A 10,445-nucleotide genomic window follows, 5' to 3' on the forward strand; every position below is an offset into this window, starting at 1 on the left:
TGAGCTTGAGTTGAGTCAGACTAGGCATTTAGCAGAGCTGCAGTAGCACTGAACTGCAGGGGGCACTCTCCCTTTGTTGTCCCTGAGAAGCTTTCACTGGCGGATGAGGCCGCAGTCAGACCAGCTATCTGCCTCCAGCCCACTGCTGCGGCTGTAGTGAAGCCATGCATACGGTTATCTTCCCCTCTCCTCAGGGCAGGAGTCACTTTGGAGAGGAGCTGGCCTCTGTCAGGGCTCCTTGCACACTATCAGGCTTACAGCACCATTTTGGTTGGACTCTTGTCAAAGGTGTATTAAAGGGCAGGTCCTCAGAAAATTACAGGGGTTGAGTGTGAAGTGCCAGCAAGTTCCTCAGGGGTCCACTGCAGGAAGGGACCTGCAAACACCTGGGAAAACTTCTTCTAAGGGCAGCTAAGTTGGAGCAGGCAGATTTGCAGAAGTACCTCGGGGCTGGGCATGGTTAACAAGCTAGGTGCAGAGTGTTGGCACTGTGCTGGTTCCTGCAGGTGTTCATATATGTAGGCTGGGGGCGGGGGCAGGGGGCAATGCTCAGTGTCACAATAACATGATAAAAACAAGAGAATAGATGCAAGGGGCATTTATGAATAAACAGTACTTGATGATCTGTTGAAGTAAGAATCAGGACCGTCTACACCTTCAGGTCTTCCGTTCCTGGAGATGTCTCTCAAAGAATCCAGCCCTTCCAGCGCATACACTGAGATTAGTCAATAAAATTTCCTGTATACCCTAGGTGTTCTTCAAACTGTTCTTTCTATGCTGTATCTCAGCCCAGCCGCTCATTGTGCTGTCTCTTTAAGGGAAGGGACTTAGTTTCCTATTATCCTTTGGTTCTTCCAGAGGTGAGTCCACTGATTTTTAAAGTTCTAGGTGTTAAACCTCACTGATTATAAAAACTCATGAAGCCAGGCCCCTCTGGCCTTCAAAGCCAAATGTGGTGGGGATTCATCTTCCCAGTGTGGTTCCGCCTACCTGGGCTGCCCTGTATGTGGGTCTACTTGTCCCCCACACCCGCACCCCTGGCGTCCCTCCCTCCCACAGATGTCCCATGGGTCTGTTTGGCTCCTGACCATCTCTGCCCTTCTGCTCTCTTCCGTGTAGTCTCTTCTCTACATTTAACTGTGGAAAATCTGCTCTGCTCGTCTTCAGGTTGTTTTCTGGATGTGAAAGGATGTTTTGTATACTTGTTTCTCATTTATATAGATTTCAAAGTTCGTACCAATACGAAGATGGAATTTCTAGTTTTAACTGGATCATATTCCATTCTTCTAAAATCCTTAAACTCAATTCTGCAGCCAGTTACAAGCAAACTGTCTTACCGGTATGAAGATTTTAAGTGCTTACAACTCTAAATTTAAGCATCAGGCCTCTAGTGTTAAATGTCTGTAATTCATGCCAAGTGTCAGAATCATTGTAATGAGAAACAGTGAGACATAGCGCCATTGTTACATGTCAGCTGTAGAGTACCAGAAATATCTTCAATGTCAGTGTTAATGCTATAATTGCAGGGGCCATTGGTGACATGTTAGAGTCAATACTTTAATCTGAGGAGGCCATCGTCATTAATTGGTTGTACTCACTGGCTAAGAAATGGCTCTATTTTCATAGCTTAAAATCAAAGTGGTTTTGCAGTCTTTCCGTAAGTTCTAAGCCTTTCTTTGCAAAGTCATTGACTAAGCCTTATTTTCATGATGAGTTCAGCATGAGAGCAGAAGCAGGAGTAATTTCATACTCTTAATGACTTTTTTCTTTAATACTTAAACAGGAATTATTGCTTTTTAAAGGACCCTTTGCTTTTATATTAAAATTTGTTAAGCTCAAACATTAGTACTTCATTAAACTGTTTTCGAGTTTTCTAATATAATAAGGTCTAATGGCTTAATTTAATTAAGCAAACATAACATTTAGCAGGCATGCTGTATTTTCTCCAAACTACTGATTTTCAATCTTTAAATTCTTGGGGGATAAGATAGCTCTGCATTCAGATCTTTTACCACATAACATCTTGCACCATATAATTAAAACGTTTGCATTTGTTTCCAGATAAAGTACCTGATTTAGGCTACCTCTTTCCCGTGATAATAGAGATGTAAATTGAAAGAAAGCAGTCAAGAACTAGTGAAAATTTGAAATAGCCCCTATGGAGATTTGAAGAAGGGATCAATTAGGAATAAATAAAAGGATTTGCAATTACAGAACAGGTTGCAAAAGCTACAGTTCCTACATTTGTAGCAGAGCCGATCGGTAAGACTGTGGGATAATTTTTTTTCGCCCTCAAAGCAATGCTCAGTGTCACAATAACATGATAAAAACAAGAGAATAGATGCAAGGGACATTTATGAATAAACAGTACTTGATGATCTGTTGAAGTAAGAATCAGGACCGTCTAGGATGACTCCAGGGTTTCTAGCTTGGGAAATGTGTGGATTATAATGCTTTCCTAACACAGAAAACTCAAGATGAGAATGTGGTAAGATGCAGAAGATAATTTGTCTTCAGTCTCTTGAGGTCATGTTACTTGAGAGACTTCCAGGTGGAAAGACTATGAAATACAGGCATTTAAAATCAAAATAAAATGAAATGTGTTCAGTTTTGGCTGCTAGTTGTTGCGTAAACGGGGCCTTGGCAAAGAACCCTTGTTTCTTGAGGAATCGAGTTCTTCATCTCAGAGGAGCAAAAATAAAAGGAAGTTATTTTATAGTACACTTATGACACATTCTCAAGAGAATGGTGTTGACAGGTCTATAATCACAGTCTGAAGCAGTTCCCAGAAGATTATTAAATATAGAGGGTCTGATGGAGGATCTATACTATTTCCTAACTCCCCAAAATATGTGATATATGGAATTGTTTCATTCAACTGTGCAGTTGGAGATTGTTAAAAGGTACTTAACATATTTTTTAATTTTTCTAATGGGAATGAAAAACACACATGAAGAAGAGGTATGTCTTCCTATTGGCCAACTCAATTATCCCTCATTTTTTAACATTTGTCATCTCTGTGAATAGGTTGCCACCTGTGTAATCAGGTAGAAAAAAGGTTTATAATATTAATAGAAATTACACTAATATTTATTGGAATACTGGTATATCAAATATATTCAAATTTTGTATGTTTTAGACTTTAGGGTCATCATTTTGCCTGAAAATATCAGACAAAAGCAAAAAGTATCTGTAAAGCTATTCTTTCTGAGAAAGAAAGTAAGAAGTGAAAATCTAGCTCTCCAGTTCCTTTCGCAGAGGTGACCACCAGTAACAATCCTTGTCCTTATTTCAGGTCTTGCAAACAAACTCAACAGGGTGAAGGCAAGTTACCCCAGACAGAATAGTGCAAGTAATGAATAAGAAGTAAAAAGCAGGGCACCTGGGTGACACAGCTGGTTGAGCGTCTGACTCGTGGTTTCAGCCCAGGTCATGATCACAGGGTCCTGAGATGGAGCCCCACCTCAAGCCCCAAATTGGGCTCCGTGCTCAGTGACGTGTCTGCTTCTTCTCTCTCTCCCTCTGCTCTTTCCCCGTTCATGTGCTCTCTCTCTCTCTCTATCTCCCTAGAATAAAAACAAATAAAACTTTTTTTTAAAAAGAAGTAAAAACTAAATGTGGGAAAGGTAAATATGAAAGACTACCAGCGGTTTAAAGCAACAATGTTAACAAATCACTGTGGTGTGGGTAACGTATCCGACAGTAAAATGTATCACAGTAGAGGAAACTCAGCCAGAGGAGTTTCAATAGAGTTAAAGCAAATGTTTTACATTATACTGGACCTTGTCTGATTTAAGGTACATGGTAATAAGCTATGGATGCCTTTTGTAATTTCTGAAGAAACCAGTAAAAGAATGATAAAGTCATAGCAAGTCAGATAATAGAAGAGATATGATAAAATAATAAAACATGTGCAATTAATACCAAAAAATCAAGAAAGGAAAATAAAAGGCCAAAAAAAGATACTGCAAATAGAACAAAATGAGCAAGATTTTATACTCCCCCCACCCCCCCCCCCCACACACACATGCTATGGAAGCTACAACAAAGCTGGTTGGCTGTACTAATATACTATATATTATTACATTTTTAATTTCTATTAACATGTAATATTAATATAGTACAAATGGACTTAAGGTAAAAGTAACAGGAGAGATAAAGAGAGACATTTCATAATGATAGTTCACTTAACAGGAACATGTAACATTAATACATTTATATAAGCTTAATAATATAGCTTTAAGATATATAAGCCCCAAAGTGATAAGCCTAAAATAAGAAATCAGTAAATCCACAATGTAAGTGGGAGATTTTTAAATATTTCTCTTAGGAACGTACAGAAAAAGGAGGTAGATACAGCACTTTAAACATCATGATTAAACAATTTGACCTGAGATTACATCCAACACATGCAGAAAAATATATCTTTTTCAAGTGCACATAAAGCGTTTATCAAAATATTCTGGACCACGAATTATGTCTCAACACATTTCAGAGGTTGAAAATAAGACAGTGTATGTTCTGTGAATACTGCAGAATTAAGTCAGAGCTCAATAAGGAAAAAATAACTAGAATATATCCACATTTGTGGACATGAAACAGAACACTTCTAGCTAACCTATGGGTGAAATAAAAAGTCAACCACAAGGGCATCAGAAAATATTTTGAGCTCAATGGTGATGAAAATATAGCTGGTCCAAATGTTGAGGATGCAGCCAAGGCAATAATTTCAAAATGGGAAACTCCCATGCTATAGGCCCTGGCTCCACAGATGCACTTCAGGGTCAGAATGTGAGAGACGGTGTGCCTTCAGACACCTTTTTAAAGCAGCTTGGAGGCCAAGCATCTTGAGAAAATATTCCTCAGGTCCCCTTTGCAGGCAAAATTAATATCATTTCCCATTTGTTTCGTGGTGAAGACCATTGTCTGGCATTTGGCTGAGTCTTTCACCTTACCTTCCCATCAGGTTATTAGCTTCGTCACGGGAAATGGAATTATAAAGTTTAAAACCTTACCTACTCTGTATTTCACCACCTAAAATCAAATCACACATATCAACAGAATAAAAGTCCATAGTAAATTTTGGATGCCTACAGTTTGAAGACTGAAATTGATATGATTTCCAACTGAGACAATAACATGTAAAGCTGACCTCCAATCATGGAGCTTAGATGGCTCTCTGAAGATTTCCAATCCCCTCTCTGGACAGGTGCAGGGTGCTCTGGAGAATTAATCAGCAAAGAACCAAATGAATCGGTTGTTTGAGCCAGGCTGCCTCATACACTGCTGGCATTTGAACAAAAGAGGTAGCTGGCAAGATTAACAAAATCACTCTGTTCCATTTTTATAAATTGAGCCAGAAAACCTCACTGGTTTTTAAAGAAGTAAGAAGATTAAGATATTTCAAGACATACAGAAATCAAGTGAGAAACATGGGAAAAAATTCTGTCTGTTCAACCAGACAGAAAACATCACAATTAATACAAGCATGTTAAATTATCCTTAATCATTAAAATTAACTTATATTATGCATTCTTTCCATTTTCTATCTTTCAAATTACTTCAACTTTAATTAGCACCAGTATTATTTTCTCTTAATCACTTTCATAAAAATGAAAGTTATCTCTGAAGGAGTCCATTACATTGGGTTCTCTTAAATCCCCAATCATATTTCATTTGTTAAGCAAATATTAACTTGATTGATAAACATCAGACAATCCTTATTTTCCTCTGCATTTTATAGGATTTCAGAGGGTTTCCAGATACTGGTGTTATTTTCTCCTTAAGATGAGTTTATATTTCAATAATTTGGAAACTGAAGTGTTTATTTCATATCCACATATGGATTAGATAAAAATTGCATACTTTCAGGTATGACAATAATTTCTGGATAGAAAGCCCAGGTCATCTCCTCACACACAAAAGAAAAATCATGCTTAAACTAATGTTTTTCAAACTGTGGTTCTGAATCCATTTGCATTTGTTATAAATGCTGAGACTTAGGTCCTACCCCAAACCTACTGAGCAAAAAGTAGGGGGAGGAGCAGACACGTGTATTTTTAATAAGCTCCTCAGGTGAATTCTTATGTACACTTCAGTGCATAAGAATACTGGGAACAAATATCTAGAATACAGCATTTTAATGTTTTATCAATTATATCCTAAAAAAATACAGGCACATGTTGGAATGAGCACTGGGTGTTATACATAAACAGTGAATCATGGAGCACTACATCAAAAACTAATGACGTACTGTATAGTGACTAACATAAGAAAAAATAATAAATAAAATAAAAATACAGTGAACTGACAAATTCAATGTCTAGAGTGGGAATTTTTTTTTAAAAGGAATCTATTTATAAAAAGTTTGAAATAGCATCTGAGTTCTCTGATAGAACCAGAATGGTTAAATCCATAATACCCTGATAAACAGTGTCAGTCAGAATTTGGAAAGAGAGAGAAAAATAAGAGAATAAATGGGCAGAGTTGCAGAACAGTTAGTATTCTCGTCACTTCAAGAAAAAATAGCCTCTAGAACATTATGAGAATTAAAGATTAAAGATGTTCTGCACACACCATTCCTGGTTACCCTGGAAATGAGATAGTCACCTTATGAAGATGACAAAGAAAACCACATGCAAATACAGTAAATGAAATTGAGAAGAGGAGCCTCACTTATTCTAGGTCGGCTGTCTGAGAACCGACCCTGAGCAAGCCAAAACGGGAGCATGAGAAGAATAGGAGTGATGGATAGAACAGTTGAGTCTTCATGTCTAAGAAAAAGAGAGACCTTTAGTCTGTGTATTGCTGAGGTCTTATTTAGTGACAATCCAGTAGTTTTGGCATAAATAATCCCTTGTGTCCCAATATGTCCATGCTGTCTTACCTGGTTAATTCACTGGTCTCTCCCTCTGAGAGGCACCTGAGATAAGACACACTGGACTTGGAAAAGATAAGGTTGAGTAGTCCAGGCACCTTGCTGCTTTACGTGGCTCTACTCCCTGCTCTCAGCACGCAGGTCCTAAGTCCCCTTAGGAGTAAGGTGTAAGGAGCTGTCCAAAATATAAATGCTGGTCCTTTCATTCAGGTTGATAGCCTTTATTACCATGTTTTATTTTCTGCACAGATTTTAAAATCAAAGTAATACATGTACGTTTTAGAAGTCTAACTATAGGGGCGCCTGGGGGCTCAGTTGGTTGAGCAGCTGACTCTTGATTTCCCTTCAGGTCATGATCTCGGGGTCCTGGGATCCAGCCCATGTGAAGCTCCATGCTCAGCGCTCAGTGGGGAGTCTGCTTCAGGACTCTCTCTTTCCCTCTGCTCCTCCCCTCCCTTGCTCTCTCTCTCTCTCAAATAAATAAATAAATCTGTTAAAAAAAAAAAAGTCTAACTATAATGAAAAAAATTGCCCCTTTCCTCGCTTCTTCCTTTTCCCAGATCCCTCTCCCCTAAATGTGTAGCTATTTTTTCTGACACCTATCTTACTTGGTTATAAATGAAAGGGTTATACTCCTATTTCTTGAATTACCAGTTTAAGACATTAACAATTCCCTTGTATTATGCAAGAAGAGGATTTAGATTTTCATTTATTTGTTCTTTTTAAATGCCAGACTGGCTCCCTCTTCTGTTATGCCTTGGATATCCTTGGGTATAGAGGCTCTAGTTCAATTTCTGCACCAAATAAACCTCTATTCTCTTTCAGGGAGTAAGAGAGGCAGCTGCATGGCTGCACAAGATTGGGAAGGGTCCTCAAGATTCTTACAAAGACTTGTAGTTTATCCTCCTCGTTTTTCACCTCTAGTGTACCTGGTCCTCTCATGCAAGAACCCTTCCAGTGAGAACTATCTTGCTTGCCTTTGACACTTCCTTTCATCTCTTATCTACTTTCCAGCTTCTAAAACCATGTTGTTATCTCCTATCTGACTTATTTTAGAGCTTAAAACGTATTCATTTTTTTACTGCCACTTGGCCAGATTTCAGAAAGAAGCAAAGATAAATGCATATGTACCGTACCCTGTGTTTGACCCCAAGTCTCCTGAATAGATAGTATAATCCCTCTATTGCTTCACTGGATCACGTCTGTATAAATCAAGTCACCAGTGTTTGTCTTGTATTGGTTTGGTTGAATTTAATGGACAATATTCTTCTTATTGCTTTAATTCTGACAATGCAATGAGAGTACAAAAAAACAGGCACTCTCATACATTGATCACGATCATGTAAATTGGTGTGACCCTTTTGGAAAACAATTTAGTTTCAGTATATATTTAAAAGCCTTTAAGATTTTAATGCTCTCAGGCCCAGTAAACTTCTACTTCTAAAAATCTGTTCTAAGGAAACAATCTTAAATATAAGAATAAGAAAATTAAGCACAAAGATACTTATCATAGACTTATTATAAGAGAATAAAAGAGATAATAATCTACTATCAGTAAGAAAATGGGTAAGTAAGGAAAGGTATAAATACCCAATAGAATGGTACACAGATATTTGAGCAATGACGATGGAAGTGGGGCTGAAGGCCCACTCCAAAGAGTTGTAGCCTCAGTGAGAAAGGGGTTTTTAGAGATAGAACAAAACCTGGTAAATACGTTTATTGAGGATATATTTATATGTTATCAGTATGTTGGAGTTGAAAAACCAGTGATTTGGTCTTGGACAAGACTTATTAAGTATTTAAAATACCTTCCAATTCTAAGAATTAATTCTTAAAAATGTATAAGCTGTGATTTACAAAACAGAATCCAAGGACTTGGAAAACAGAAGTCAGTTTGGTTCAAAAGGACTTGCGGTATGTCGAAATCAGCATAACTTACTTGTATAGCAGTACTTAATAGCTTCTGAATGTCTACTTTGATAATGATACATGAATATTCTTACTCCAGGGGCCAGGGCAACTAATTACTTTGGAACATTGGTGTTTTAAATTTATGCCAGCATTCTCTTTCTTGAGAAATGTGCAAACCACCTCATATAAATTCAACCCATTTGTTCACAGTATTTCTAGCCAATACGATATATGAGGCAAATAAATTCCCAAATTTAGAATTGGTAAGCTACAAAGAATATTTGGGAGCTTGTTGAAATCTGTATCAGACTCCAACTCTCCTGTACCCTAAGTCAACTGTTCTTTGCACTGGCCTTCATTGTCATTTCATTAGGCTGAAAAAGCTTCCCTCAAGGATGATCAACTGTAATACAGAGGAGATTAACCTCTCACTTCCTGGTAATGATTTTAGGGTATTAAAAAGCTGCAGGGAGCCTGAAGCAAGTGAGAACATTAATGATCAATTATGTTTGAACAAAGTTTATGGTTGAAATTCAATGACTGAAGCCATTGTGACAACATTACTCTAATAATCAGAATGGCTTAATGGCCTATGTCAAAATGGAGTATCACCATATATCCTTTATATCATCTTACAAGCATTGAGAAAACAACTAACTTGAGATATTTTATGCTGATTGACTCTTTGCAAGGATTGTTTATTTAAAATGAGTTGAAAGGAAATTCATCCCTCTTGATTCTACTGACTATTTCAGTCACACTAATCATATGTACTTCACTGCCTACGATAAAAATTTGACCCATAATTAATATTGTGCCTTGAGTGATTCTCCAATGTGGATAGAATTCCATCTTAACGACGATTATTGTAGCATTTCATTCTATGCAATGACTATTTCCCTTTCCCAAATGAAAGAGTCTATTAATGCTACTTTGGTGCTATAAATGTAATACAATCTATTAAAAGAAAGCCTTATAAATATCTATAAATCTGTTTAAAATACTACCTTTTTAGTTCATTGCGTGTTAGTGCAATGACTTTCTATGAATGTGTATTTAATGTTATAATATTAAAGTGCATTATGATTTTTTTAGTATCAAAAGGTACCAGCACCATGAGAGGTAGAGATGGAATTATACTAGGAACGTGGGGCATGAATAGATTTTCTTCCTTTAGTCATGTGGCAATACTACAGTCATCTTCCTTAGACCCAGCCATGTAGTGATTTGGGAAAGGAAAAAAGGAAAGAAATGTGTAACCTTGGGAAACCCCAAGGCTTACCAGAAATGAGGCATGTTCCTTAAGGAAATGTCAGGTCCTTGTGATAAGGTGGAAAAGGGAAATAAAGCTGCATTGAGAATAAGATTTAAGTCAGTAATTCTACTGTGCTATTAGTTGTCAATTTCCGTAAGACAAGCTCTTTTTAAAAGGAAAAATAAAAATTGTCTGTACTCACAAATCATCAATATTGCATTTTGGAAAATATGCCAAATTTTATTGGAGATGTATTCAAATACACTTGCTCTCTTCCTTCAAGACTCTAATCAAATAATCATCTCTTGCTTAGAGTTTTTTCGTGATATATTTCTTCTCTCCAGTAGATTGTTGCTCAGATTTCAGGATCCCAATAGAATTTTGTACTTAATTAATTTTCAG

Source organism: Ursus americanus, chromosome 35 (assembly GCF_024610735.1).
Source record: "Ursus americanus isolate L20-20 chromosome 35, mUrsAme1.1.p, whole genome shotgun sequence".
NCBI classification, from domain to species: domain Eukaryota; kingdom Metazoa; phylum Chordata; class Mammalia; order Carnivora; family Ursidae; genus Ursus; species Ursus americanus.